This window comes from Rhipicephalus microplus, unplaced genomic scaffold, assembly GCF_043290135.1.
Source record: "Rhipicephalus microplus isolate Deutch F79 unplaced genomic scaffold, USDA_Rmic scaffold_13, whole genome shotgun sequence".
Classification (NCBI taxonomy): domain Eukaryota; kingdom Metazoa; phylum Arthropoda; class Arachnida; order Ixodida; family Ixodidae; genus Rhipicephalus; species Rhipicephalus microplus.
In genome coordinates, this window is record NW_027464586.1 from 16890978 (window position 1) to 16918419 (window position 27442).

Consider the following 27442-nt stretch of genomic DNA (forward strand, 5'->3'; position numbering starts at 1 on the left):
AAGAAAGGACAAATGATGGCGCATGCGCCAGACCACCTTATTCCTGTCTTAAAATCACAAATCAATTGAAAAGATACCTGTATTCATTATCCGACAGATTCACAAGTATCTTTCTAGTTAAGTTGTCATTTTAGGGCGGAAATAAGGTGGTCCGGCGCATGCGCCATCATTGGTATTTTCTTCTGTGTGACCTCCTTACCCTCTTGGCTGCATATATATTTCCGTCATTTGCGCAATGAAATTGGTTGTAAGTCTGTGCTCTGTCCTATCTCTTTGGTATATCTTCCCTCCGAAACAATCTCTGTGCACTAAAACGTATAATTCTCTCAAAAAATGCAATACCAACCAGCCCAAGTAGCCACTTCTTTGGTTTTGTTACAGCGATGCACTCACGCACCATCTCTACCAGCCGCCATTCTCGTCTGTGCGAGCTGCTGAGAAGCGTAAGCTCTCGCCGCCAGAGTGGCCATGGGAACTCCAGCGCGAGTTCCTTATACTAGCAAAGTTTGGGATTGGAATGTGCGGGTTCTGGAGAAAAAACGTCGACATAGCAAACTTTGAATGACTCCTTTACCTGGGATGAGCGACAGAAGTCAAACCTGATGGCCACAACATCAGCACTATGGGGAGGATCCTAAAGGACTAGAGATGGCCGTACTGCGAAGACGCAATTTCGTACTCAATTGAATGCACAAGGCAAATAAGGTATCTTTGAGGTAAAACATCTTGATTGAGGAGATACATTTATGAATTATTTGCATACAACTGTAAGGTTGCTTGAAGAGAAAGCATTTGTAGATAACTTAAATAGACTTTTGATTGTGTAGCTTCGTGATAGCCTTTTTCCCGATCATATTCAGCCAAAAAAAACAACGTTGTCGCAAAGTTGCCCCAAACGATGTAGAGTCATTTGTCCCACCTCACCTCCCCACCTAAATAGAGCCATTTGTATTAAAATGCGAATTCGTGGAACACTCTGTCATGCGAGGGAACGATTTCTAAACGTTGTGCCATTATTGGTTTGCCTTTGTATTGACAATTCTTCAGCAAAAAAGAACATGAAAAATCCGTCACAAAGTAACCCCATTTGACGGTAGTACACGTCTTTGACATCTAAGCTAAATTCACTGCATGTCTTCGGATCATTCTGCCTCAGCATTATCACAATAGCCCATGAATTGGGCACAAGAAAGAGATCCTAATAACGCTACGCCATGCCAAAAAAAAAACTCAAGAACACTGTTAAGTCACTAGAAGACGAGGGCAACGACAAGGCCAAGTTCAATGAAGTGAGAGAACTAAAATGTCAGTGCGCCTCTAATGTTTTACTTGAAATCTATTTTTGTATGCATTTAAAATTATATATTTCTTCAAAGCAGTGTTTTCAGTGACTCGTGCTGCACCAGCAGTTGGCAATATTTTATTAAAGGTACACAAAAAAGAACCAATGTCTAAGTTTAAAATGACGCGCTGCACACCGAGACCTCTCGGTGGACTGAACTGACTGACTGACTGGCTGGCTGGCTGGCTGGCTGGCTGGTTGACTGAACTGACTGACTCCCTGACTGACTGACTGACTAACTGACTGACTGAAATGACTGACTAGCTGACTGACTGACTGACTGACTGACTCACTGACTGACTTATTGACTGACTGACTGACTGAACTGACTGACTGATTGACTGACTGACTGACTGACTGACTGACTGACTGACTGACTGACTGACTGACTGACTGACTGACTGACTGACTGCTGTCGCGCTTGTCGTTGTCGATGTAGTCGGAAAATACAAAGCATTGACCGAGTACTCAGGATGTTAGGTTGAAAAACTGTTTATTGAGCAAGCTGACGCGTGCTGGCGTATGTTTCTACCATTAAAACGTATCAAAAAGGAGCACCAGGGCCATCGAGTGAATATTTTTGTCGTATTTCTTCAGTGGAAAACACGCCCGCCATTTGTAGCACCACACGCGGTGGTTGAAGGCCTCGTCATCTGGAAACACCTCATTGTTTGAGAGCACAAAGACGCATGTCTTGGAAAAGGTCTGGTAAGCAGTGTACTTGACAACCACCGAGTCTACGTCACCACCAAAAATTTTTTTGACAGTATCGAAAGCAGATGACTCACAGTTTGGCTTGTTCCATACCAGGATGCGACGGCCCACGGTGTCCTGTAGTGGAAAGCTAGTGTAGCGGTTAAAGTTGTGAATGGTACCGCGGTAATGTAAAATGAAAGAACAGGATCAAAAAAAGTTTTTGCCTGCACTCGGAGAAAGACAATTTCCATGCAATTTTGGGAGGGGACCGCCTTCTCAACCAGGCTGTACAAATTGTTGACAAAGGCCGACACATCCTCGTGAATGCCGTGAAGCTGAAAGTTTAAAAGTTCCATCACGGCATCAAACGACGCGGGCACATCCATGTAAAAGGTAACGAGGTCGCCATGTGGGACGTCAAAGAGTGGCTGCGTGTTTTTGTACATTTAAATGAAGTCGAGGCTGGAGTACGAACACTTCTCATTATTGAACACTTGGATGGCTTGTTGAAGGCGCTTGTGGTCCAGGCGAATAAACCGAAAGACCGGGTCCGCCAGCCACTTGGAGCTGCGCACAATGTTGCTCAACGGCGATACGGGTTTTTCGCGTAGCCAGTCGTAGATGGATTCGTCCGACGCTCTTTTTGCACGTTTTCGGCACTTTGTACCCTTTCTTGCGCATACTTTGTCAGCGTTTGCACCGCTTGTCTGACTTGCATGGGCGTCGTCACATGCAACTAAATGCGGAAGTTTTGGGGTGCAGTATTTCTAAAAGTCGTCCGGGCTCGCCTCCAGGACCTTGGAATTGTCTTGAAACTTCATGTCTAATGTCGCAACCCCAATCGCTTCCTCCCACTTTAAGGTATTCCAATAGTCGGGGCTCACTACTGAGATACTGGACGACATTGTAGAGGTCCCTTGCGCTGGCGTTTATTGACCAAATTGACGAGCGATTTGGTCAATAAGCCAGCGAAGATAACATATCGGCAGGTGCCGTTGCTCCAGTTGCAGTCGTGTAGGACGTGGACGTGTGGTAGAGTGGTTTCTCGTGTGTGGAGTGTGACGGCTGTGACTCCGTACTGGGTGGTTTCTGGTTCGAATCATCTGACAATGTCATTACAAATTGTCTGAGCTTCTCCGTCGTCTCGAGTGGTAAACCCGTCGTGCACAAGCTTTCTTCGTTTTGGAACTGAGTGTAACTGCAATTCCCAGCGCGGAGGGAATTGTAAACTTTTTCCAAAACTGTGCACCCTGTGGTCGGGGTCCAAAAACCGAATAGAACCCCCTTGTGGAAGTTCGCAAGTGACCTCCAGGGGCGCGAGACAACCCTTAATTGTGGGCAACACATCATCAACCATCGCCTCTACTTGAACAGAAGTGCAGTCAATTAAAACAGGAAGTCGTCGACAGAGCAAAAAACTTTGCACACTTTGGTATTTTGTAGCGTTTTAGACAAAGTAATGCTAAGACCAGATAAAAACAAATCACTGAGATTGGATGCTATACAAAAATCGATACACACGCCTTTTTTTTGCAAATCCAGTGCGTTGTTCAAACAAATAAAAGTGGACGATAAGTAAAACAATAAAGGTTCTATAAAATGACTCATCGACAATGAAGCTTCGTATTGAAAGCACGTGGTGCCATATTCATCGATGGCATGTTCAATGGAGACAACAGGGCACTGTGAGGGATTGACTAATACAAATGTTTTATGTCTACTTTTCTGAAAATGCTTGATAGCCTGTTCGGGGATGGTCTTTCAAGAACCCAACCACATGATCCGAGTTCCTATTCAAGAACGGATCAGTCACGGGCAAAAAAAATAAGCTTGGCTTGAAGAAACAAAGCGACTGACTTCTGCCAGGTGTCATTCTCTGATAAATAACCCTTAAAGAGACGTCTAGTTTGTGAGTTTTTACACTGAACAATACCAGGAGGTGACATCGTTTGCTATCAATATTACTCTTCCGCAACTTTTCGAGATTGAGCCTGCCACAAAGTGTTTTGGCCTGCGCCTTAGCCCTAGTCAAAGTGATATCATCATTCCGTTTAAAAACACTGAGATGGCCTCGTCTGCCTTAGCACAAAACGTGCCTGTAGGCAAAACGGCGAAGCCACCTTCCTTTTAGGCGGGTAATACACACAACGCACTGCTAGTCGAAAAATCGACGACGCGTTTGACTGAATGTTTGAGACGCGTGATACTATGACGTGAAATGACATCTGCGCCTTCCGAGTACAACACGCGTCACATCCTCCTCTGGGACAAGTCAAGCAAGCTGTATCACCACGGACAACAGTTCCTCCAGTGGTCTCTTCTTTTCGACAGCGAAGTTTGGGCCCAGCGAGAGCGCGTTATGAACGAAACCTGAAAACATTCGTTGTTTGTGTATCCTGTGCCATCTAAAAGTTTCCCTTATCCTGTGGAATGTACTATATTGCACAAACAAAGCAGTGTCTAAATGACAGATTACGCAAGCACTGCTATAACGCGAGAAATAAGCTTACGGCGGGAGGGTTCCTGGCGGCACACTGCAAAGGCTGTGGGTGCTCTCCTGATCTGTATAGTTCCATAGTTATTGGTCGTTCTAGAGATCGGCACACATGGGAGATAATAGAAGCCGAGGCTATAGAAGAGTTAGGCCATTTGTGTGTAAGCTAGTCATCGATTTCCTTGTCAGAAAAGGAAATGACGTTCCTTCTTTTAAGAACACGTGCAAGATGAGTTTTGCTTTGTCGTGGATGTAAAAAAATGGGTGTGATCCGCATGAAAAAAAACTATTAGAAGTTTAGCGCCGACCTATCTCTTCGTCTGGGTCGCGTCGCTTTCTTTTTTTTTATGTACTGCGCTAATACACGCTACGTTCATGGATGACCAACTCGACCATTCAGCAACCCTTCTGAACTTTAGGGTACAACTTTTCGGCTTTCTTGCAAGGTGCGTTTGACCAGATGAAGCAACAATGGTACGCGCAAGGTTGGCCTAACAACGGCACCGGATATCTATCGCATGTGACGTTGCTATGGCAACTGACGTGGTCACGGCAGGAACTAAAGCTGGTAGCGTACAAGCTCGAACTGTTTAGAGTTTTTACACTTCCAGCTTTAGTTTCTGATGGTTCTTAACATGCCATGGCCACACTTTCTGACTAGAAAATTCATATTTCCAACAAAGTGTTGCTGACTACGGCAACACAACTTTGTGTTGTAGTTGCGTCGTCCCGCCGTTAAATATCTGCTGCGGTCAGCAGACCAAGAGGCACGCGGCGTTCTTACTTCATCTGGTTGATCGCATTGCGTTAGTGTCTAGACCTAATGAGCAGCTTTCTTACACTGTGGTTCAGGGTTAGAGTCTGCCCACATAGATTGATGCCGCAAATTACAGGTGGCTATAGTGGTCTCTATTTCTCGCTCAAATTAGGGCAAATGAGAAAATTTTGAGGGTGGTCGGGCATTTTGGCGGAGCGTGGCGCAATTTCGGCAAATTTCATGCTTTTGGGACAGCTCGGCGCTTGGCGATTGGGTCAATTTTATCAAATTGGCCCAATCAGCTCAGCTGTGTCACCCCTGCATTCGAGCATCACGTAGCAAATTTCAAAATGTCTTTTTCGTATTTTCATGACATTGGCTCAACGAAACTTTCCAAACCATCGTATGATAGGTCTAGAACCCACTGAACACAAAGTGCTTCATTTTTATTGAGAAAAAGCTATGTGGGACGCCCCCCGCCCCCAGTAGACGCCTTCAATGTTTCGTACGTCCCCATGTTTGGCACGGCAATCTCAGTGGAATCACGACGGAAATTTTCTTCTTGGATGTCTTCTCAATTGCCAAGCATCATGTCGTGGCAAGAGAGGTGTTTTGGGAATATTGAAATTGCAGTTATTAATATGAAAAAAACTGATTTGCTCTTTAGTGTCTTTTTAAAGAAAATGAAAGCGTACGTGAATTTACGACAGAACTGCCACAGGAACTAAACCTTCAGTTTTAGACCTAAGGCTAACGTTTTAAACAAACTGGGGTGAGACGGCTAAAGCTAAATTGAGAGCCGTTTTTAGAACAATAAAATTTCAGTTTTGAAGCAGTTAGCAGCCTTCACTATATTGACCTGGAAGCTTAAAAATACCAATGTTGAGCAACGTGGGGGCACCAGAGCATATTTTTATTGGCCTATAATACACATTAGACTGGAACAAATTTTAAGGAAGTTTTTGAACAGATAATCGCTAGGTATGAACTGCACTACTTTTTTACATACAATGTGACCTATTTAGGCCTCGTAACAGGTGAAATAATGTTCAAAATAGGTTTTGTTGAAAGCTAGGTTCCGCGGCAATAATAAAAAACACATCACACTCAAAAAGAAATAAAAAAATTGTAAATTCACAAGAATCACAGTGATGTAACAGTGGTCGTTTCCTTCAAGTAATGCCCAACATGATAGCGTAAAGAGCTTTTAACAAACAAAAGCATGCTCACTGCCGTTCGCGGCCACCTCATGCAGGACCGCCTCCAAGAGTGCAGCGCGAGAGCCAAGAAATCTCGCCGCATTAACTATCTCGTAAAGCACGTGCATATGACAATAAGTGATAAGCGAGTGGCACTGATAACGCCTCTCTACATGAGCAACCACACGGTATTATTATAGCACAAGTTGGCCGGTTTTATATGTAGAGGTCGCCACCCTTCAGTCATTTAGTTCGGCTGCCACTAGCATGTGGCGCCCAATAGATTGTATATATTCTGCCCCGAATAAAGGGGGGGGGGGCTTTCCGTTAGCTGAGCAGTTGTTGTGCGTATCGTCTCTCTCCGCGGGCACGGGCCGCTCGTGCTCCTACACGCTCGCGCGGGACCAGTCACAAGACATGGTGTCAGAAGTAGCTGCGTAACGCCCCCTCATCGCGAACTCGCCCGAACCGCAAGACGATAGCCCTCGATGGAGTGGCGCCGAAAAAGCTCAGCCTCAACTCAACCTCCAGCCGCCCGCACCGTTCGACTTTGTGAACCCGGGAACCTGGCCAGTATGGCTCAGCCGCTACGAGGACTACGCTGTCGTTTCCGGCCTGACTCAAGCATCCGGCGACATGCAGGTACGCTCGTTGTTGTAGTGCATGGGGCCGGAGGCCCGCCCACTTCTTGAGACGTTCTCGCTCGACACCGCATCACTCGCCTCATTTCAAGCGGTTGCCACCAGCTTCACCGACCACTTCGTGCATCCGGCGAATGAACTGTACGAGTCGTCGCGTTTTCACCGGCGTGTTCAGTTACCCGACGAGAGCGTCGACGCCTACTACGCCGAGCTGTGTAGAATGGTGAAGCGGTGCAACTATCCGTCACCCGAGGTGGAGCAAGGGCTTGTACGCCATAGATTTGTCGTCGGCCTCCGCGACTCGCGCCTTTCAGACCAGCTTTGGCGGAACGCGAAGTTGCAGCTCAAAGAAGCATGGATGCAGGCCCGTCAATCAGAAGACGCCGACAAAGAAAAAACGTTGCCTCAAAACTGCGCAGAGCACTTCCGCGAGCTACACCTCGACGCCGTACGAGATAAGAAGTTCGCCTCTCGCCGCCGCAACTACGATAAGCGGCCTTCGCCCCCGCGGAAAGCAGAGCCCTCCTGCCAGCCGTCAACACGTGAATTCTGCGGCCGCGCGCCACATCCACGTTCTAACTGCCCTGCTCGAAACTCCGTCTGCAACTTCTGCAAAAAGAAAGCACACTTTGCGGAAGTGTGCCGCGCGCGGCAGGCAAAACAGAAGCTGGGCTCCATTCAGCTACACGCTGTCGGGACGCTCGCCGCGGCAAAGTTCGTCGACATCACCATTGACAACTACACAGCGCAGTTCAAGGTCGATTCCGGAGCCGAGGTGTCCGCCATTCCTAGCGACTTCCCTGCATTGCCGGCCAAGCTCGACCCCGTCAACAGCCTGCTCGCCGGACCTGGCGGTCAGCCGCTGCTCGCCCCGCCGCGGTGGTCTAGTGGCTAAGGTACTCGGCTGCTGACCCGCAGGGCGCGGGTTCGAATCCCGGCTGCGGCGGCTGCATTTCCGATGGAGACGGAATTGTTGTAGGCCCGTGTGCTCAGATTTGGGTGCACGTTAAAGAACCCCAGGTGGTCTAAATTTCCGGAGCCCTCCACTACGGCGTCTCTCATTATCATATAGTGGTTTTAGGACGTTAAACCCCACATATCTATCTATCTATCTATCTATCTAGCCGCTGCGCGTGCTGGGTTTGTACATGGCGAGACTTCGGTGGCACGGGAAAATGAGCTCTCAGCGCTTGTACGTGATCCAGTCTCTCACCGTACCTCTTCTTGGACTGCCAGCGCTTCAAGCTCTGGAAGTTGTAAAGTTTCTCGACGAACTCCGAAAGCAACATTGCGTGCTGAGCTCTCCAGCGATTGGGCACCCTCAAGGACTAGTACACTATCCTTCTGAAACCTGGTGCTGTACCCTTCTCCCTAAGTGTGACCCCGAGTAGCAGGATTCCCATCCGGCTACTCGGGGTCGTCCGTCACGAGCTTGACAAACTGGAGGAAGGAGGCGTGATCCGCAGGGTCGACAAACCAATTCCGTAGTGCTCTGGTCTCGTTGTAGTACGGAAAGCCAATGGTTCCTACCGGCTGTGCGTTGACTTGACTCAGCTGAACAAGATTGTCCTTCGGGAACGCCACATCCTACCAACGGTTGAGCAAGTCCTTGGCTTCTTGGCGACGCAACAGTTTTCTCCAAGCTGGATGCAACAGCCAGTTTTCATCAGGTTAAACTATCCGCAGACTCCCAAGAGCTCACAACGTTCATCACCCCATTTGGCCGATACTGCTTCTGCCGGCTCCCCTTTGGCATCACCTCCGCGCCGGAGTCCTTCCAAAAACAGATGGCCAGGATCCCGGAGGGCCAGGAAGAAGTCGCCAATATGGTAGACGTCATTCTGGTCTTTGGGCGCACCCGCGAGGAGCACGATACCAGACTGAACCAGGTGCTGTCTCGCCTTGCAAAAGCAGGCATCACGTTGAAGTAAGACAAGTGTCGTTTTGGTGTCTCCAAAGTCTCTTTCCTAGGAGTCATCGTTTCAGCACAAGGCATCAGGCCAAGTCCAGACAAGGTCGAAGCAATCAAAGCCATGGAGGCTCCAACTGATATCGCAGGTGTCCGGCGACTGCTCGGAATGGTGAACCATCTTGCCCGGTTTTTGCCTTGCATCTCAGAGGTCACAGCTCCCATCAGAGCACTTCTCAACAAGTCTGCGACTTGGGTGTGGCAGCAGGAACAAAATGCTGCATTCGAGAAAATCAAGGAACTCCTGACATCAGACCGTTGCATGGCCAAGTACCATCCATCATACGCCACCACAGTTTCGGCTGACGCAAGCTCATTCGGACTGGGTGCAGTCTTGCTGCAGACACAGCCCTCTGGAGAGTGCCGCCCAGTTGCGTTTGCTTCGAGATCAATGACCGAGACAGAGCAGCGTTACAGCCAGACAGAAAAGGAAGCGTTGGCAACAACATGGGCTATCCAACGGTTTGACGAATTCATCCGCGGCATCACCTTTGATGTTGAGACAGATCACCTACCACTCGTTTCTCTCTTCGGCAAGATGGAGCTGGACATGCTGCCGCCTCGCATACAGAGGCTCAGGTTAAAGACCATGCGATACCAGTTCCGAATGCTCCACGTGCCAGGAAAGCTGTTAGCTACGGCAGATACCTTGTCACGCATCACCCAAAAGGCGTCCCTTCCCATGGACACCGTGGAATTGTTTGTAGCTCAAGTGGTCAGCGGCATGTCAGAAGCCTTGCCACTAAGCCCAGAAGGCGTGCGACAACCACAAGAGTCCGATGGCGAATGCAGAGCCCTCACCTCCTTCTGCCAGAATGGTTGGCCACAGAAGTCCAAACTGCCACTGCACCTCTCCCAGTACGCCTCAGCAGCAGATGAGCTCTCTGTCTGTGACGGTGTTCTACTGAAAGGCGCCAGGATGGTCATCCGGCATTCTCTTCGGCCGGCTGTTTTGACGCTGTTGCACGAAGGACACCAAGGCATCAACAGGACGAAAGCCCTCGCTCGAGAGTCCATTTGGTGGCCTGGCATTTCGGCAGACATTACCTCTCTGGTAACTAACTGCGAGCAATGTGCTTCCACTCGGGAGAACCTTGCAGAGCCCCTGGTCTCCACGGTCCTACCTGGACGTCCCTGGGAACTTGTCGGCATGGACCTTTTCCACCTCCACAGCCAGACATTCATCTTGGTGGTGGACTACCACTCCAGGTACCCTGAAGTTGTAACCTTGAGGAGCACAACGGCTCAGGCAGTCATCGACGTTCTCAAAAGCATCTTTGCTCGGCATGGGATTCAACGAGAAGTCAGATCAGACAACGGTACACCGTTCTCTTCACGCGAGTTTGCAGCATTGGTGGCATCTTACGGCTTTGACCACGTCACCAGCAGCCCAAACTATGCGCAATCGAACGGAGAGGCGGAGAGAATGGTCAGGACCATCAAGGAGTTGTTTCGCACAGCAACAGACCCTCATCTGGCCTTGCTTAGCTACCGGGACACCCCCGGAGTCGATGGCTTCAGCCCGGCCCAGCTCTTGATGGGACGACAACTCCGAACCAAAGTGCCGAAACAGGACTCCCAGTTATGTCCTCACTGGCCGTCGAGGAAAGACGTGAGGAGAAAAGATGCAGCCTACAAGCAGAAACAGGCCGCTGACTTTAACAGGCATCACAGAGCTCAAGATCTGTCATCGCTCCGAACAGGCCAGTGCGTCTGGGTACGACCTGATAGGTCAAAGCTACAGTGCTTAGCCCAGCACGCCGACCACGAAGTTATGTCGTAGAAGTGAAGCAGGGTGGCGTCCAACGCAACCGGCGTCACCTAGTGCCTTTTGCACTTCCTGCGCCAAGGGTGGAACCACCACCGTCTGAGGAGCAGGAGCCACAGCGAACACTGCCTCCCCTGGAACCCCAGCGAACTACTACAGTGCAACTACCCGATTCCCTTGGACTGCCCCCTGCAGACAGTGACTGCAGTGATGGTGTGACACGAACACGTAGTGGCCGCCGTGTTGTGCCTCCGAACCGCCTGAACTTGTGATGTGCAGTGTCTGGCGTCCTCCATCTTCCGTCTGGTCTTCAAGGGGGGTGATGTAGAGGTCGCCTCCCTTCAGTCATTTAGTTCGGCTTCCACTAGCATGTGGCGCCCCTGAGATTGTATATATTCTGCCCCGAATAAAGTGGGGGGGCCTTTTCCGTTAGCTGAGCAGCTGTTGTGCGTATCGTCTCTCTCCGCGGGCACGGGCCGCTCGTGCTCCTACACGCTCGCGCGGGACCAGTCACAAGACATTATATATTTTTCAATATCTATAGGTCATCACCGCCGATGAAGAACTCCCAATAATACATCGACTTGAAATTGCTGCCCGCACTGCTCCGTGACTGGCGTAAAGTGATCGCGCAGCGCAGGTGAAAAAAATTCCTGTCCACGCAAACAAACTGGTTTGGCAAGTTCTATTGCAAAAAAAAGAAGGAAAGAAAGAAATGAAGTAACACTGCCGCCGACGGAAACACTGATTGAGACAAGCCAAATGCTCGCGTAGCCCAGGTCCTGTACGCATGCAGAGACGCCTCTTTAGGCACTTGTTGCGACTTTCGACAACAAATTGGAGCTGTAGCAAATCACCATTAATGAAAACTCTGCCAAGTGGTTGCCGATGCATGAATCACGAATGAATCGCTGAGGTGCCCGTTATTATTATTTACAATGGTTTGAACACTCCTTTTGTAACCGCGGCTTCGCATGTAACCAAGTCTTTCTCTCTACCTGCAGACAATGAAGTGCGGATTTCACTCGCGATGGCTTTTTTAAATACAAAATGCAATGAGAACTCGCCTGTCTAAATAAATTAGTAGCTAATGGGTGTAAACCGGAAATGGGTTGCACACATTCCGCCGCTCACGAAACTCATTCTGAGAACCCATGTGCCTTTGCCAGAGCATCCGAGAGATGCGTCAGATGCAGGGAAAAATTACTCCACGTTTACAGTTATTCGCTCACAGCAAACACGTCCTCGTTGGTGACCGCATGCAGCAGCGTCGACATGACAGCCAAAGTGACTGGAGGAACGCCTTATGCACGACAGAGAACCGGATAGTCAAACCCGCTATGCTTGCCCCCAACTCGGTGGTTTTCGCTAGCCAACAGTGGCAATAGAACACACAGCTTAGCTAATCGAAGCAGCACGCTCGATGCACGGAAGCACACTTTTGTGGGGTCACGCATATTTGCTAAAGTTTAAAATTATGGCAGCACCATGGGAGCCTTTGTCACGAAAAAGATGGAAAGTGAAAAAAACACAATTGGGTGCGTCCTATGAGATCTATTCTCCATTTTTTCCCACTGATCTGAGGTCGGCATAAAAATTTTAGCTTTCGAGGCTGTTTCGGAGCAGTTCGGTGCAGTTTTCTTGATTAATATGGTCTTGGAGCAGCTTGGCGCAAAAAAGAAAAATGTATCAAAATGCAGATTATGAGCAGCCGCCTCACTCCTTACCAAGGCATGTGTGTTGGCAGTACAGGCCCAGGTTGCAACAGCCTCTTTCGCCTTACGCATTAGCTTATTCCCAAAGATCAAAGATGAATTGGCTGCATCTTTGGTACAGGAGGATGTGTGTAAGTCATGCGTCCTCAAGGTATTGAGCAGTGTTTATGTTTAGATCCGGAGGTTTCCTACAGCAAGTTTTCCAGAATATGCGGTCACTAGATCCTGCGAAAAGATGGCAAGATGGATCAAACTTTTCAGCCAACTCGAAGTTTGTGAGGAAAATTGTGAAAGCCGCTTCAGCCTGCTGTCTACTTTAAGTTTTTATTGGTAAGAGCTCTTATTAGTACATGAAAATACACAACACTTGTTAGACTTGTTCAAAAGGTGTCGCACAATTAGGAGTGTCACATCCGGATATTTTATTTCATTTATTTATTTATTTCCAGGTACTGTTGGCCGATTGGGCCGTTACAGGGGTGGGGTAGAAAACTGTCATAACAACGCTCATGTCATGCGTAAAAAAGAAATGCATAGAAGATACAAAAGGAATACATCACTATACTACGTTCTACGACTTACATGCTACATCACATACATCATAAAATACACTTGTCAATATTACATCCTACAACGTACATGAGACAAGTTACAGCAAATAGATTCCTAGTCAAAAGATGACAGACACACACACCAAAAACTGCAATCACCGTTTACGAAGACTCACTTAGAAAATATTTCGTAACATTGTTTTCAAAATGTTCTGCAGTTTGAGAATTACGTATAGCATCGGGTAATACATTCCAGTCTTTTATTGTTCTAGGGAAAAAAGAGTATGCATATGTGTTCACACGACATTGAGGAACTAGATATTTTCTGAGGTGGTCACTTCGTAGGCTCCGCACTTGACGGGGAATTAGGTACTGCTCTGCATCAAAGTTAAATGTAGTTTAGGAAAGCAGGAACAAGAATTTAGGTCTGACTATGCGACGGCGGTCCACGAGGGGCTGTAAATTTAATTCTTGCAGCATCTGTGTTACAGAATCTTTACGAGAATATTTTGAAAGAATAAGTCTATCCGCCCTTCTTTGTATCCGCTCGATGTTTTTAATTAATCCTTTTTGATAAGGGTCCCATATGATGCTTGCGTATTCCAGTGTAGGCCTTACTATTGTTAAGTACGCTGTTAACTTTACGGGGGCTGGAGCCAGTTTTAATTTGCGACGTAAGAACCATAGCTTCCTTTCAGCAGTAGAGCAAATATTACTGATAAGTTGGGTCCAGTTCAGGTCTTCAGATATTGTTACTCCTAAGTATTTACATCTGTTAACGGTAGCTAACGCAGTTGAACTAAGTTGATACTCGAACATTTTGACGTGCTTTACTTTGTTTGTAACTCGCAAAACAACCATTTTTTTCTTTATTTATTTGCATTTTCCATGTTTCGCACCATTTCTCGATATATGCCAATGCATCGCTGAGTATTTTTTGATCACTATGGTTACATATTTCTCGATAAAGTAAACAATCATCGGCGAACAGCCTAACAGTAATATTTTGATTAATGTCGGAACAAATATCGTTAATATAAACGAGAAAAAACACCGGTCCGAGTACGGACCCTTGAGGGACTCCAGATGTTACGTGTAAACGATCAGACTTGTAGCCGTTTATGTCCACATACTGCGTCCTACATGTCAGATATGACCTGACCCATTCTACTACATTGTTAATTATGCCAATCTGCTTCAATTTCTTAATTAATTCGTTATGAGGAACCCTATCGAAGGCTTTTGCGAAATCAAGGCATATTGCATCAACCTGTCTTTCGTTATCTATTGCTTTTGAAAAGTCTTGGATGGTCTCAAGAAGCTGCGTTACGGTTGATAGCTTTTGTCGGAAGCCGTGTTGGTTACGATTTAGTAGTTTTGTATTTTCTAGGTACTGATATATAGCTTTGAATATAACATGTTCGAGGAGTTTGCAGAAGACGCAGGTTAAGGAGATTGGTCGATAATTTTCGATATTCTGCTTGTCTCTGGTTTTGTGTACCGGGACCACTTTTGCTACAAGCCAGTCGGCTGGGACCCGTTTTTGTTGCAAGGAGACATTAAAGATTATTTCAAAGTATCGGGCAACCCATTCAGCGTATCTACGCAAGAAAGCATTTGGAACCCCATCAGGACCAACAGATTTATGTTCTTTATTGTTTAGCAGGAGCGATAGTATTCCTTCATAGCTAATGCGTACTTCTGGCATGTCATACATATGGGAGAATGATGTTGCTGTAGTTGAAGCACTACATTCGGAATCGTTTGAAAAGACAGACTGGAAGAACTTATTATGGTAAGACGCAATTTTCGAACAGTCGGTTATGATTTCGTCGTCAACAACAATGCTGTATTGTCTTTGAGGGATTTGTGACAAATGACGCCAAAACTTTTGCGGGGAAGACACCATGAAGTTTGTAAGTGTTTCCTCGTAATATTTCTGTTTTTCTTGCCACAGCGTTGTACGCAACTGTGAAGATAAGTTTGATATTTTTTCATGCTTTTTGGCTTTCCTTTGCCGTCCTATTTTTCGCTTCAGACGAACTATCTCTCGCGTTATCCAGGGATTACGCCTATTCTTTCTCTTTTTTCTTAATGGTACGAATGAATTTACACAGTGAAAGATAATGGTTTTGAATTTTGTCCACAAAAAATTGACGTCATCATCAGGGCTCAGACTGTCTAGATGAAATGATAAGTAGTCAATGATGCTCGTGTCATCAGCTTTATCAAAATTGGGGACATGCGCAATACATTCTTTAACATTTGATGCAGGAACGTCGGCTTTAATTTGTACAAATACTAGTTGATGGTCCGATATGCCATTTTCTACTGCTACCTGATAATCTTCAAATCGTCCATCAAGAAATACTAGATCCAATATAGCCTGCGCTGTTCCCGTTTTGCGAGTGCCTTCCTGTACCAACTGCGTTAAATCGTTAGCGAAAGCAATGTCAAGCAGCACTTCACAGTCAGCTCGTTCCCGTGACTCTATGGTAAGTGATTTCCAATCAACCCCAGACAAGTTAAAATCACCGGCAATTATTAACCACTGGTTTCGAGTCTTCTGTTGTTCTACATAGTGCTGAGTCGCCTCTAAGTATTCAATTGATGTGTTAGGGGATCTATAGATTGCTCCTATTAGGACTAAATTGGTTCCAAATTTTACTTGGCACCAAGCGCTCTCCTGATTAGGGATACCATTCATGGTTACGAATTCAATATTTTCCTTTATTATGATTTCAACTCCTCCTCCTCTATTTTCGCTATCATTACGTATTATCTTAAAACCTGGAGGAAATAACTCGTAATCTTGTATTTGTGGTCGCAGCCACGTTTCGGTAACAATAACCACGTGAGTGTCATAACTAGTGAGCACATGTTCTAAATCGCCGACTCTTTTCACGAGACTTCGAGCATTAAGGTTCATAAGTCGAAAATCTGTATCCTGGATTACGGTATTTCACTGGCCACTATCTCTTGGTGTATCCTTTGGCGGCGCAGCTTTGGTTTTCGGCAACTGCCGGATCCTGACACGGCTATTTTTAGAATAATCCCATACGTAGACGTTGTTATCTACAGTAAGCATGTCTCGGTTCAAGCGCACGCGCAAGCTTTCTTTTTTTTTCTTTCAACGCAGACTTCCAGAGCAGCTTGCGCTTATTCAGTGTCTCTTTTGAATAGTCGTCGCTAACCGAAATACCACTCCCTTTTAGTTTTCCGCAGCTATTGAAAACCTTTTCTTTTTCCTTATAATCAAAAAGCTTCAGTATTACTGGCCGAGGCCTTAAAGGCTCTTCTGCGGATTTGTTGTGATGTGGCTTTCCGACTCTGTGCATCCGCTCTATCGTTTTCACATTAACACCGAGCTTTTTCTTCAATACTTCTACAACTACCTTTTTTTCAAGTTCTTCTGAAGTTTCATTTTCAGTCTCCGGTATACCAAACACCATTACATTGTTTCACCGCATTCTGTCCTCTAAAGCAACAAGTTTGTCCTGTTGCTTTTCTAAAGCTGAATTTAACCTCTCAGTTGTGTCTTTTAGTTCAGCAAGACTGGCCGCTTGGTCCCTACAAAGCTGTACAATGTCTTCCAGGGCCTTAAGCCTGTCGCCAAGGCCGCTTAGGTTGGCCTGAGTTGCCTTTTGGCCATCACACAACTCTTGTACAAGTACGTTTATATCGGGTCCAGGGTTCGTCTCAACGTCACACGAGAACAGCAAACACAGTGATGAAAAAGCAGAATACACCACCCATGCGCACGGCAGCACTACGAGAAAGCGATTGTCGGTCTTATAAGACGGGTATGAACTAACCTGTTGAAACAGAAGAAAGTTGTTTGAGCACATCGCCCATGCGTTGTCGCCGTGCCCACTGGATGTTGCCGGCGAGGGTGCTTGCTTTATGCGGTCTTGCCACGGTGCTGTTCCACCTTGGTTCCTGATGTCGAGGTTGTCGATGATAAACGGGTGAAGTTCCAATTTGGCAGAATCAACCGCAGCAGCCGGGTCGCCCAGGCGCATGCTCCATGCGTTCCCATGGAAGGAAGCGCAGATAAGAATCACCTGTTGAAACAGAAGAAAGTTGTTTGAGCACATCGCCCATGCGTTACCGCCGTGCCCACTGGATGTTGCCAGCGAGGGTGCTTGATTTATATGGTCTTGCCACGGCACTGTTCCACCTAGGTTCCTGATGTCGAGGTTGTCGATGATAAACGGGTGAAGTTCCAATTTGGCAGAATCAACCGCAGCAGCCGGGTCGCCCAGGCGCATGCTCCATGCGTTCCCATGGAAGGAAGCGCAGATTATAATCACCTGTTGAAACAGAAGAAAGTTGTTTGAGCACATCGCCCATGCGTTGCCGTCGTGCCCACTCTCATATGTATATGATGCGGCAGTGTTATGTACGGCTCTCAGGAAACTGGGCAGCACTTGCACAATTGTTAAGCTCGGGGCCAAAGGCAAAACCAAAAATAAAGGTGAATGTTGTCAGAAAAACCGAATCTCCTTCATTCCTTGTGTTACTGGAGTAGTGTACAAGATTGCTCTGTCAAGCGCCAACAGTTATATTGGTCAGACTGGTAGGTGCATGTTAGATTATGGGGGCACCAGAAGAAATGCAAAAAGAATGTCCGAATATCAAATTTCGCTGCTTATTCAACACAGCGTCACTGAAAGCTACTGTTTAACAAGATCAGGGTGTTACAGCCGAAATTCAACATCAAGCAACTTTAGGAGCAGCAAAGTATTACTTTTGGAGCAATAATATATAAATTTCTTGCAGGCCCAGGGGAAAAAATATGCAATTTTTATCTCTAGATACCGAATTTCGAGCAGTATAAAAAAGAAGGCTTACATTTAGGAACGAAATATGTATAAACCGTTCGATATCACCTAAATTGTGCAGTGTAAACATGAGCACTGCTATTTCAATGAAAGGGGTAATTTCAACCACGCCACTGACCAAACAATGATAAAGTACATATTAGCATTTGTTGTGCCTTTAAAATTATTTGACAGACTCGGAAAATTCAAATAAGAATCTGCCATGCTTGCGACCATGAAACTTAGGAGATTGCTGAAACCAGAGAGCGCAGGTGGTGAAAAAAAAACTGGTGCATAATTTAGTTTGTTTTTACAGAAGCAGTAATGTCATACACTGCTCCAAAAAATTTCCAGTAGCATGTTGAGACATCAGTGATAATACTGAGTTCTCAACATGCTTCTACTGGTTATACTGATGCCTCCATTAGGCAGCGCACAAACGCATGAGTAAGTGAACATTATGTGCAGTGTCCTGTGACTAAGAAAAACATCCCCTTCCAAATCTCAATACGCTTTTTCGCAAAGCATCATTGTAAAGTGGCAAAGGCGGCCTAATGAGGATTCTCTGCACGGGTTAGAATCCCGAGGCAAGAAAGTTTCTGATCACTACACCTGCCCTTTCCCTACTTCCCACCTTGTTTTTTTTTTTTTCACCGTGGGGCAGTGTACCGCTTCGGCTCTCCCTTGAAGGCGCGTTCGACCAGGTAAAGTAACAACATCGTGCACGCGTTGACTTAGCGACAGTACCGCAGATGTCTATGATGAGAACCGTGGCCAGGATGACGCGGCTTCAAGACAAAAAAAGAAGGGGGTTGGGGCTCAAAGAATTCAATTAAATAGTGAGTGTACAGATTTTTTTAAGCTTTATTCACAAGCTGTGTGATATTTCGCGGCACTTTTTAGAAGATGAACCAGTTTTCGAAGCTTACAAATTTTTCGCCTATAGATCAAAACAGCATTGAGACGAAGTGGCAGTGGCTATGCGCCCATCCTACAGACGTAATCTATAAGCAAAGAACCCTGTGAGCTGAGGTTGCAGATGCCAGACGCGTTGCCAGAATTGTTTTTTCGAAGGAGGTGAAACATTGATTAGAATGGGTTCCAGCTAGGCAAGCAGATGTGGTAGACTGTTATTTTCTACGCCCCTATATGCCATAGGAAAATATTGGGGGGGGGGGGGGGCGGCAGAGACACGGGCCCTGTGTGCCATCCCCTGGCTACGCTACTGGTGGATGGAAACCAGTGTTGTCGGGTACACACATAGGGAAGGAGAGCCGGGGAGGAGAGTGGGAGTGGCACAGGCTGCTGTTAAGTTACTTTGGCGAGAGAAGTAGCTTTAACCGGAGCACCACATGTATGATGTAAGAAAGAAGCTTTTGTCTAACGTGTTGGCCGAACACACAGAAGCAACAGACCACAAAATAGACTGGAATAGGGTTAATATAACGAAATAAAGGGAAAAGAATAGGATTTGCGGGCTATAATTTGACCTTCTGACAATCCGGACAACAACGGTGCACATTCTTGAGTGTAATGATAATGACATCAACATCCCCCAGATGTACATACCTACATCGTATTGTGAAATATACATAATTGAACTGTTCGCACGTTTATATTTAGTTGTGAGTGTGGCCTCCGTGCGGAAAATAAATGTTTCGCTTTTATGCGAGCATTCATGGTCGGTGCTCATGTTAACCCCATAGTTGAATAACAACCACAACACAAAAACAGAGAGGTGACAGTGGCACTGCAAGCCGCCGTGAGAGTGCGCTCACGTATGTAGCGCACTGTGGCATGCCGCCGGTAACTTTTGCTCTTTCCGGATTGTGTAGTCTGCAGAACTCCGCACGCATGAAGCCAGAGCAAAACAACGCTCTTAGAAAATGAAGAGACTGCAAAGTCACAGTAAAATTACACATGCAACGGCCAGCTCTCCCTTGCCAGTGCGAGGTGAGATCACGTGACCCAACCCTGCACGTCACAGTGATTGCAGCACTCGCGCCTCCAGTGGTGTACCTCACGCCCAATATGTTAGAGAAACTGCATGACCGACTCTTGGTACACTGGACAGGGCAGCAAGCAATAGAGGAAGACAAGAGTGGTCGGTGCGGGTGGATCAGTAGTCAAAGAGACAGTGACAAGAGACTTCTCGAAAACAGTGACCCCTAGATTCTTGGCTCTCTAACGCACTTGAAGAAGTGCAAATAAACTTCTTGTATAAGTTAGAAAACAAATGTGAGTGAATTGCTGAATCAAACTTTTTAATAACATACTCTGTCCTGTCATGCGAGTTTTGGTTCATGTCAAACATTAGTTGGCGAAAAATTAGAACTCACTCAAACTCATTTATACACACTTCGCGCCTGGGGCTTATTCTGACCCACCAAAGTTTTTTAAACCAGACTCGCTCGGCCTCAAGCTCACTAAAGTAATACTTACCCTTATTCACTCAAGCACATCTCTTAATTTGAGTATGAGCGAGTCTCGACTAAGTCAATTGATAAGTGAGTTGCTGACCTAGAGTGTCAAGTTAAGGAGACGATCACAGAGCGCCCAAACTTAAGAGGCTAGATTCAATCGATCGATCAGATAGATACTACAACGGTCGACTCAAAATAAGATAGGGTTAAGGTGCTTTTAGTTCGTGAAAAAAAAATGATCTGCTTTAGAGAAAGTGAATACCACGAGCTCAGCCTTTAAGAGAAAGGTCACTTGGAGACTTCAGCTTTTCAAGGTTTCTATGAATAGAAAGCACTTTCGAGACATTTTAAGACTTGGCATTCTGCACTAGCCCTGGTGTCCAAGCGATACCAGACACACTGCCCTAAACAAGCCTTGGAATGCAAACCGCAGGTCAACAGCACGAGACAAAAGAAATTCCTTGTTAACATGGCAGGACGACAACACTTGCTTGGCTTGAAAAAAAATACTTGGAAAACTGATGTCTTTTTAAAACACCTGACAGCGCTGTACAGCCCTTGCGTAGAATCTGCTGCTATCTAGAAGACGCCGAGCGCATTTCTGCATTGTTGAAGGCTTGGCACGCTCTACCTGTGCAGGCACGAAATGTTTATATTAACGTGTGGTGGCAGATAGGGGCGGCAGTGCCAACAAATTTTCATGTGTCATGTTGCTCATACTTAGATAATTGGGATGCTAAAGATATGTGCAGGAAATTAACCTCTGTGTTATATGACTTCCTCGTGGCTGACGCGGAGGGCCAAATATGTTGCTCATTCTGCTGCTTATAATTTAATGCGTGTTCATGTTCTCAGTTCTATACAGTTGTGGGACAGCATAGTCACTCATCACAGCACGCTCTTTCATGCCATGCCAGATTGAAACAGTTTATGCACCGTGTGAATGTAGGCACAGACAAGCTCGCTTTGTGCACAAACTTCAAAGCTGCATCATGGTTACCCATGCTTGCCACTGCTGCTGTTTACAGCATAACTTTGTCGATTACAATGCGATAACAATAACATATTAGCCACTTTCTTCATGTCATCGATTCTCGTCTAATGAACTGGTTGTGCTCGACCTTGTTAATTATTGATACTTGTTTATTGTAGAGTTTAATAAAGTAACATTTGGTGGTGTGCTTTGCACACGTATTGTTCAATATGTGTACTTTTCAAACTTTCCATGTGCTCTTTCAGAGGGGCGGCCAATTTCATAAGGGCAAACCGAATGCAGTGACCCTCCCCCTCGTATTACTGTTTTTTATACCCCAAAAAGAGCAACATGTTATTCCAAATGGTGATCCTCCTTCATAACGAATCTTGCCTTTGTGCGCCGTAAAATATTAATAGATGTCTCAAGTGTGTCAACACTGTTCAAAACTGAAATAATGCTGTTCTGGCAAATCTGTTACCATGAACTGTGGTTGCGCTCCCACTGTTTAGGTACAAAGGTGGTTTCGCAAATGTTCAGTGGGTGATACACAGCCTCCCTGCTGCAAACGACGTGAAAGGTGCAAATTGTAAGGTGCAAATAAGCCCCAAAAGTGATGACGTGAACGCAAATATATTACACCTACAGTGCTGTTTACTAGCACATGCCCCTCCAAAACGGTATTCCATGAAAAGCACCTGCTTTATGATTACGCTTTTAATTTTTCTTTGCTTAAAAAATTTCCTTGTGTGTTAATGCTATATATAGCGTACGTTGATGAATAAAGCAGAATAGCATTATGTATTTAAAATATAAAGATACAGTACACAGTTTCATTTGATGGTATATGTGCAATAAATCGGAGGGGCTATTTTGTAAGTATTCTGCCTAGAACAGGGCACATATGAAACAGAAAAATGAAAAGGAGCCACACTGGGTGGGGCAACGCTATTTACATGGTAAAGACACCAGAACTGCCTGAGAAGGTGCATAGAATGGGTGGAGGTCGCATCGCGTCAATAAAATGGAGAGAAGATGGCATCCAAACAACAAGGATTCAATTGAAATAAAGCGCTTGAGCCCAAAGAATCGAAAGAGCCTGTTTTGCACATGACTTACCATAATCCTGCTGCCAAAATTACATCAAAATGACTCCTTCGAATCGCAACACCACCTAGCATCTACTCGAGACACAAATTAATGGCTGAAGTCATCCCACTCTGCAATCTCAAGCTTTGAAAAACAGCGAGTGCCAATATTGATGATGTACTGCATTCATTTTATATTTTTTCATGCGTTTAAAGCATTTCCGAATTCTCTTAGCTTGTCTACAGCCTTTTAGATCGCTCTTGTTCTTGCACTCTATCTGCTTCCTTGCTAAATAACACGCCTACAAATTAACCCCCACTCAACATAGGCTTTGCAATGGTGTAACAGAGCTTCCTTAGCCCCCAGCTGTGTCTCGCTATAGCCTCTTTTTAGACTCCGACATTGTCCCTGATAAATAGCAGATAACTAAAGCAATCCTTAGTTTAAAAGTCCGGCGACAGCTCCGGTCTATTAAAAGGGCCCCTAAACTACCCCCTATATTTTTTTCAAACCTTTGAAGTAAACACATGCATCATATGCAAAAATCTTCATGATCAGTGTTTCTCCACGTGGCAGTGCAACAAGCCGCCAGTGCTCCACAAATTCCAAAAAAAAACAATCCCTTCAAGCCTTTTGGGCTGGCAAATGAAATCAAGAAGCTGAATCTAACGTGCAGAATAAATATGCTGCAATTGGTCATGCAAGCACTTTGACTTCCTGTTAGCCGGCAATAAGCTGTCCACGCCACTCGTCATAAGTCGTGAAGCCCGCATGCATGCACGTGCTTGCAAACCAAAAACTGTGGTCTGTAGCACAGGGTTCATACCGGCACAATTTGTATAAAAACCGCCTGCCACAGCAAGAACAATTCGCCAACAAGCACACAGTTGACAGAGGGTGGAGTCGCGGCAACCATAACAAGATTGTGTTTGGAGGAATATGTCTTCGATGATGTATGCCGCGCAAGATTGGGAGAGGTGCTTGGCAAGAGGGCAAAGCGGCTTCGGGAAAGGTACCAACGGAGGGGAGTGAAAAGAAAAATGAAAGGAATGATTACTGTGCTTAGCTAATCAAACGCATTTATATCCGCCATTATAGCGCCATTTGAAAGAATTTTAACGGCTCTATGTGGGTTGTACACTTGCGCACAACTACTTCAACACAACTGAATTTTCCCCTCTGGGTGATTAAATATTGCATCTGGTTTCTGGCTGCCTGCAGTATAACATAAATTGCGTGCCAGCACTGTTCAAGTACTAAAATATTCCTTGGTGTATGGCTGCGAGATTGGTGGCCTCGAATACAAGTGGCAAATGTTTAGACCAGCAATGCTATTTCCACTGATAGACACTGTCAAACGTGGGACTCTGATGCAGCATGGTATAATCTAAATTGATTTTAATAGGATGGCACAGGAAACTTAGTTTGGCACAGTTGTGTGCAGAAGCAGCATCACTCGGAGAGGAATGGGGGGCATTTACATTATAAAAACTACACGAAGCTAACAGACAAGGCAAACATAGGAACTCAGATGAATTATTACTTAAAATTTTATATTCTATTTCTGACTAGCTGTAAGTAAATTTTCAAAACCAACTGAAAGGTTTTGTTGTGATTGCAAAGCAAGAAAAAACGAAAAAGTAGCTCAGACCTCCTTTTGTTGTTGGCGAAGCTCACCCCGCTAGTAGCAATATAATCACCACAAGCACTTGCTTAGCTGCGAAGTAATTGACATAAAGGTTGATGCCACATTTATTTATTTGTATTGATGTCACTAAGCTTTTAAACGTCGCTGCTCATTACATATTATGTAGCTAGCAAGTTACAGAAGCCTTGTCTAACGTACCAACCTCCCACACAGAGAACTGCCTCTAGCTACATTGGGCCATACTCCACATATTAGCCACGCTAAACCCATGGCAGACTGGAGTAATTGGCCTTGTTTTATGTGCATCGTAAAGACGCGGTTACGCAAAATGATGTGACATGTGCTACGTTCACGCACCATTTAGCTCACACTGCCGATACACTGCACAAGTTTGACATCCAGGCACATAAAATTAGCGATGGTGAGAGGCAGGCACTTTTATAAAGTTGCCCGAAACATAGGCAGACGACATAGGCTCCCGTCATGTTGCTGTAAGCTTACACAATTAAGTTGCACATTAAAAGAGTACCTGTACTCTACTATGTACCCTCGAATTCTAAGAAGAAGGATCGATCACTCGGGTCACACCTACGCGACTAGACGCAACTGTTCGTCCTACTTACTCGCCAAATACTCTCACACTACGGCAGGCGGTTGATTAAAATGCATGTGAGAGGTATAAACAAAAAGGTACTTGTACAGAAGAACAGTAACTTATACTCACAATTGCAATCTGGCTTGTCACTGGCGTTGCTGAGGCAGCTGAAGTTCTCATTCTCTGTTCTCTTCCCGGAATGCGGATGACAAAATCAATGTTGCCGGGTCTTGGTAAGGGAGCGTCGACGAAATCAGGCAAAATCGCTTGAAATGTGGCCAGGGAAGTATTTATTCACAACAAAGCTAAAATAATTTCAAGCCTCTTTAACAAACATTTCTTTTAACACTCAGAAATGCAGCGATGGTGTAGTCAACCAGCAAATGTCAAAATTTACTGTCGCTCAGCGTGTTGAGTTGGTATCACGAACGAGGTCGTGGTTGGCGGCAAAGACTCTGAATCCAAACTTTTTTTCATTAAATTGCCCTGCAATTTATAGCTTTTGAACATCACCAGCTGTCTCTATAACCAACAGAACAAGCGTACTATACTTCTTACGACTGTGCTAAGCTTGCGATGCGTGTTACATGGACCCCTATTATAGCGGTGGGATTAGGACGGTCCCGATCTGCGCGTCGCAATTGCCGACTTTCAGGCCATGATTTAGCTAACCTCTTCGCCAAACGTTTGCGTGATTCTGCGCCGAATGCCACCTGAGGGGTCTGATCACGATCAAAAGACACCGCTAAAAAGTATCGGCAAGAAAATTCAGTTGATCCTCGTAAAATCGCGAAAACCAGCATCAGCTGATCCGATGGCAGCATATATTTCATTTCATCTTGCCGAAGTTCCGGACGGTATGCAGCTGCAGTAGTCTGGAACTCGAGATGCGTGAAAATCCACGGTTGTACGTGCGAAAATAACGCGTAAATACCAAGCGAGAATGACGGCAAAAAAGAGGCGAAGAAGCGCACAATTTTTGTCCTAAGTAAATAGGTGGTTTAAGGTGCTAGGCGTTGCCACGAGGTTGGGTTCAAACTATAAAATTCAATACAACAGTACCGGTTCAACCACACCGTGGGTTCGACGCTACTCGTAGAAATAAACACTGGCTACGCCCTTGAAAATACGACCCAGCATGGTCACATTTGGTGTACGTTTAATCTCAGATACACCTCGCTATGAAGGCGACATACAGCAGACCGCATGAACACAACACGGCAGCTCGTAAACGATAATAACTAAGCGTATACACGAACATGGTTTACTTATGAGAAATGCGGAAAGCTATAACTGTCCACCTACGCCCGTCCGCTAATAACTTAGCCCCAACAACATTAAACATGTACACACTCTGAAAAGGTACCAGATTATGCCACCAGTGAGCATATAAGCAAAACATCGCAAAAATAACGAGGACTAAGGATGAGTGGGCACAACACGAGTGCTACTTTTCAACATTTTGATGGCCCTACTGCTAAGGAAAACTATGCATCGTTGCAAAGTGATCGGTGAGATTGTTACTTGGTTTTTTAAGGCGTAGTAACGTACCTTCTTCTTTTCATTGCAATGATAATATTGCACACTACATTATCACTCTTCCATAATATAAACCACGAAGCTGCCACATCAGTATGGGATGGTTCACTGAGGGATCTCATAACAGAGAAACAATAAAGAAGGTCTATTTTGCATATGGCAATTAACTCAGTTATAAAATTGATGTACTTCATAAAGTATGTTAGAAGTAATATGTCAATTGGGCTTCAATCCAAAAGAATTTCCGAGACAGCCATACTGAACAGCATATATTTACTGATTTTGCTGACTTCACTGAGCCTAATCTGTGCTGTGTGTAGGTGTTACTGTGTTCTACGAATGGTGCTGAAGTCTAAATCAGGATGCTGCTGGCTGAGCCATCAACTGAGTCTAGATGTTTCAACGGAGCAACCCCACCTTATCATTATACCCAGCACCTGAAGTTTGCGTATGATATCACAGATATATGATGCAGCTATTTCTTCTAAAATTGGCCTCATGTGGTCCTACCATCAAATCCTTTTAGTAGACTTGTAGAATTCAAATAGGATACTGATAATGAGACCGTTCGTTGAGTCTGATCCTCTACATATACCATGCGGCGTGAGAAATTTCAGACAAACACTTTAGCGTTTTCCCCAGCCTTGAATTCTGTGATGCTTGCCTCAACAACCTACTCATCGCACAGTTCCCATCAGAATTCTGTAATCCAAAACCTGAACAAGGCACATTTGTCAGCATAAGCAGGTGTGCATTTGATGTCCGAAAGCTCACCTTTCCTATCCCTGTCATCTAAGCATCCAGTACCCAGCTCTACCCAGGCAGATTTATATGTCTGGAGAGCTTGCCATCTCCGTATATTAGATGATGATAAGCCCTACAAGCTCCTTCATCTTAATTTTGTGAACTACGAAGTATACTAACAATTGTTAGTATACTACGTATACTAACATAGTATACTAACATTTTGTACCATGGTGACAGGCCATTCTACATATTCCCTCCACTTCGTGCTATTGATACAAAGAAACGCTGCTGTATTGAGCTCCTTTAGACCAAGAATTCCCATACAGACTTTTAGGTATCAACAGATGCTTACACGACAGTACATAATACTTCCTGAATATCAAATGAGAGTTCCACTGTACATTATCATACGACGTCTTGAATGCAATTTGTGCTAGATCACCGACTCGTAAAAGGAGTACATATTGCCACGT

At 45.4% G+C, this 27442-nt stretch overlaps 1 pseudogene; it reads right to left on the reverse strand.

Annotated features, from left to right (window-relative positions):
• Positions 1–218: 218 nt before the first annotated feature.
• On the reverse strand, positions 219–3395 carry LOC142783997 (uncharacterized; annotated as a pseudogene).
• Positions 3396–27442: the final 24047 nt, after the last annotated feature.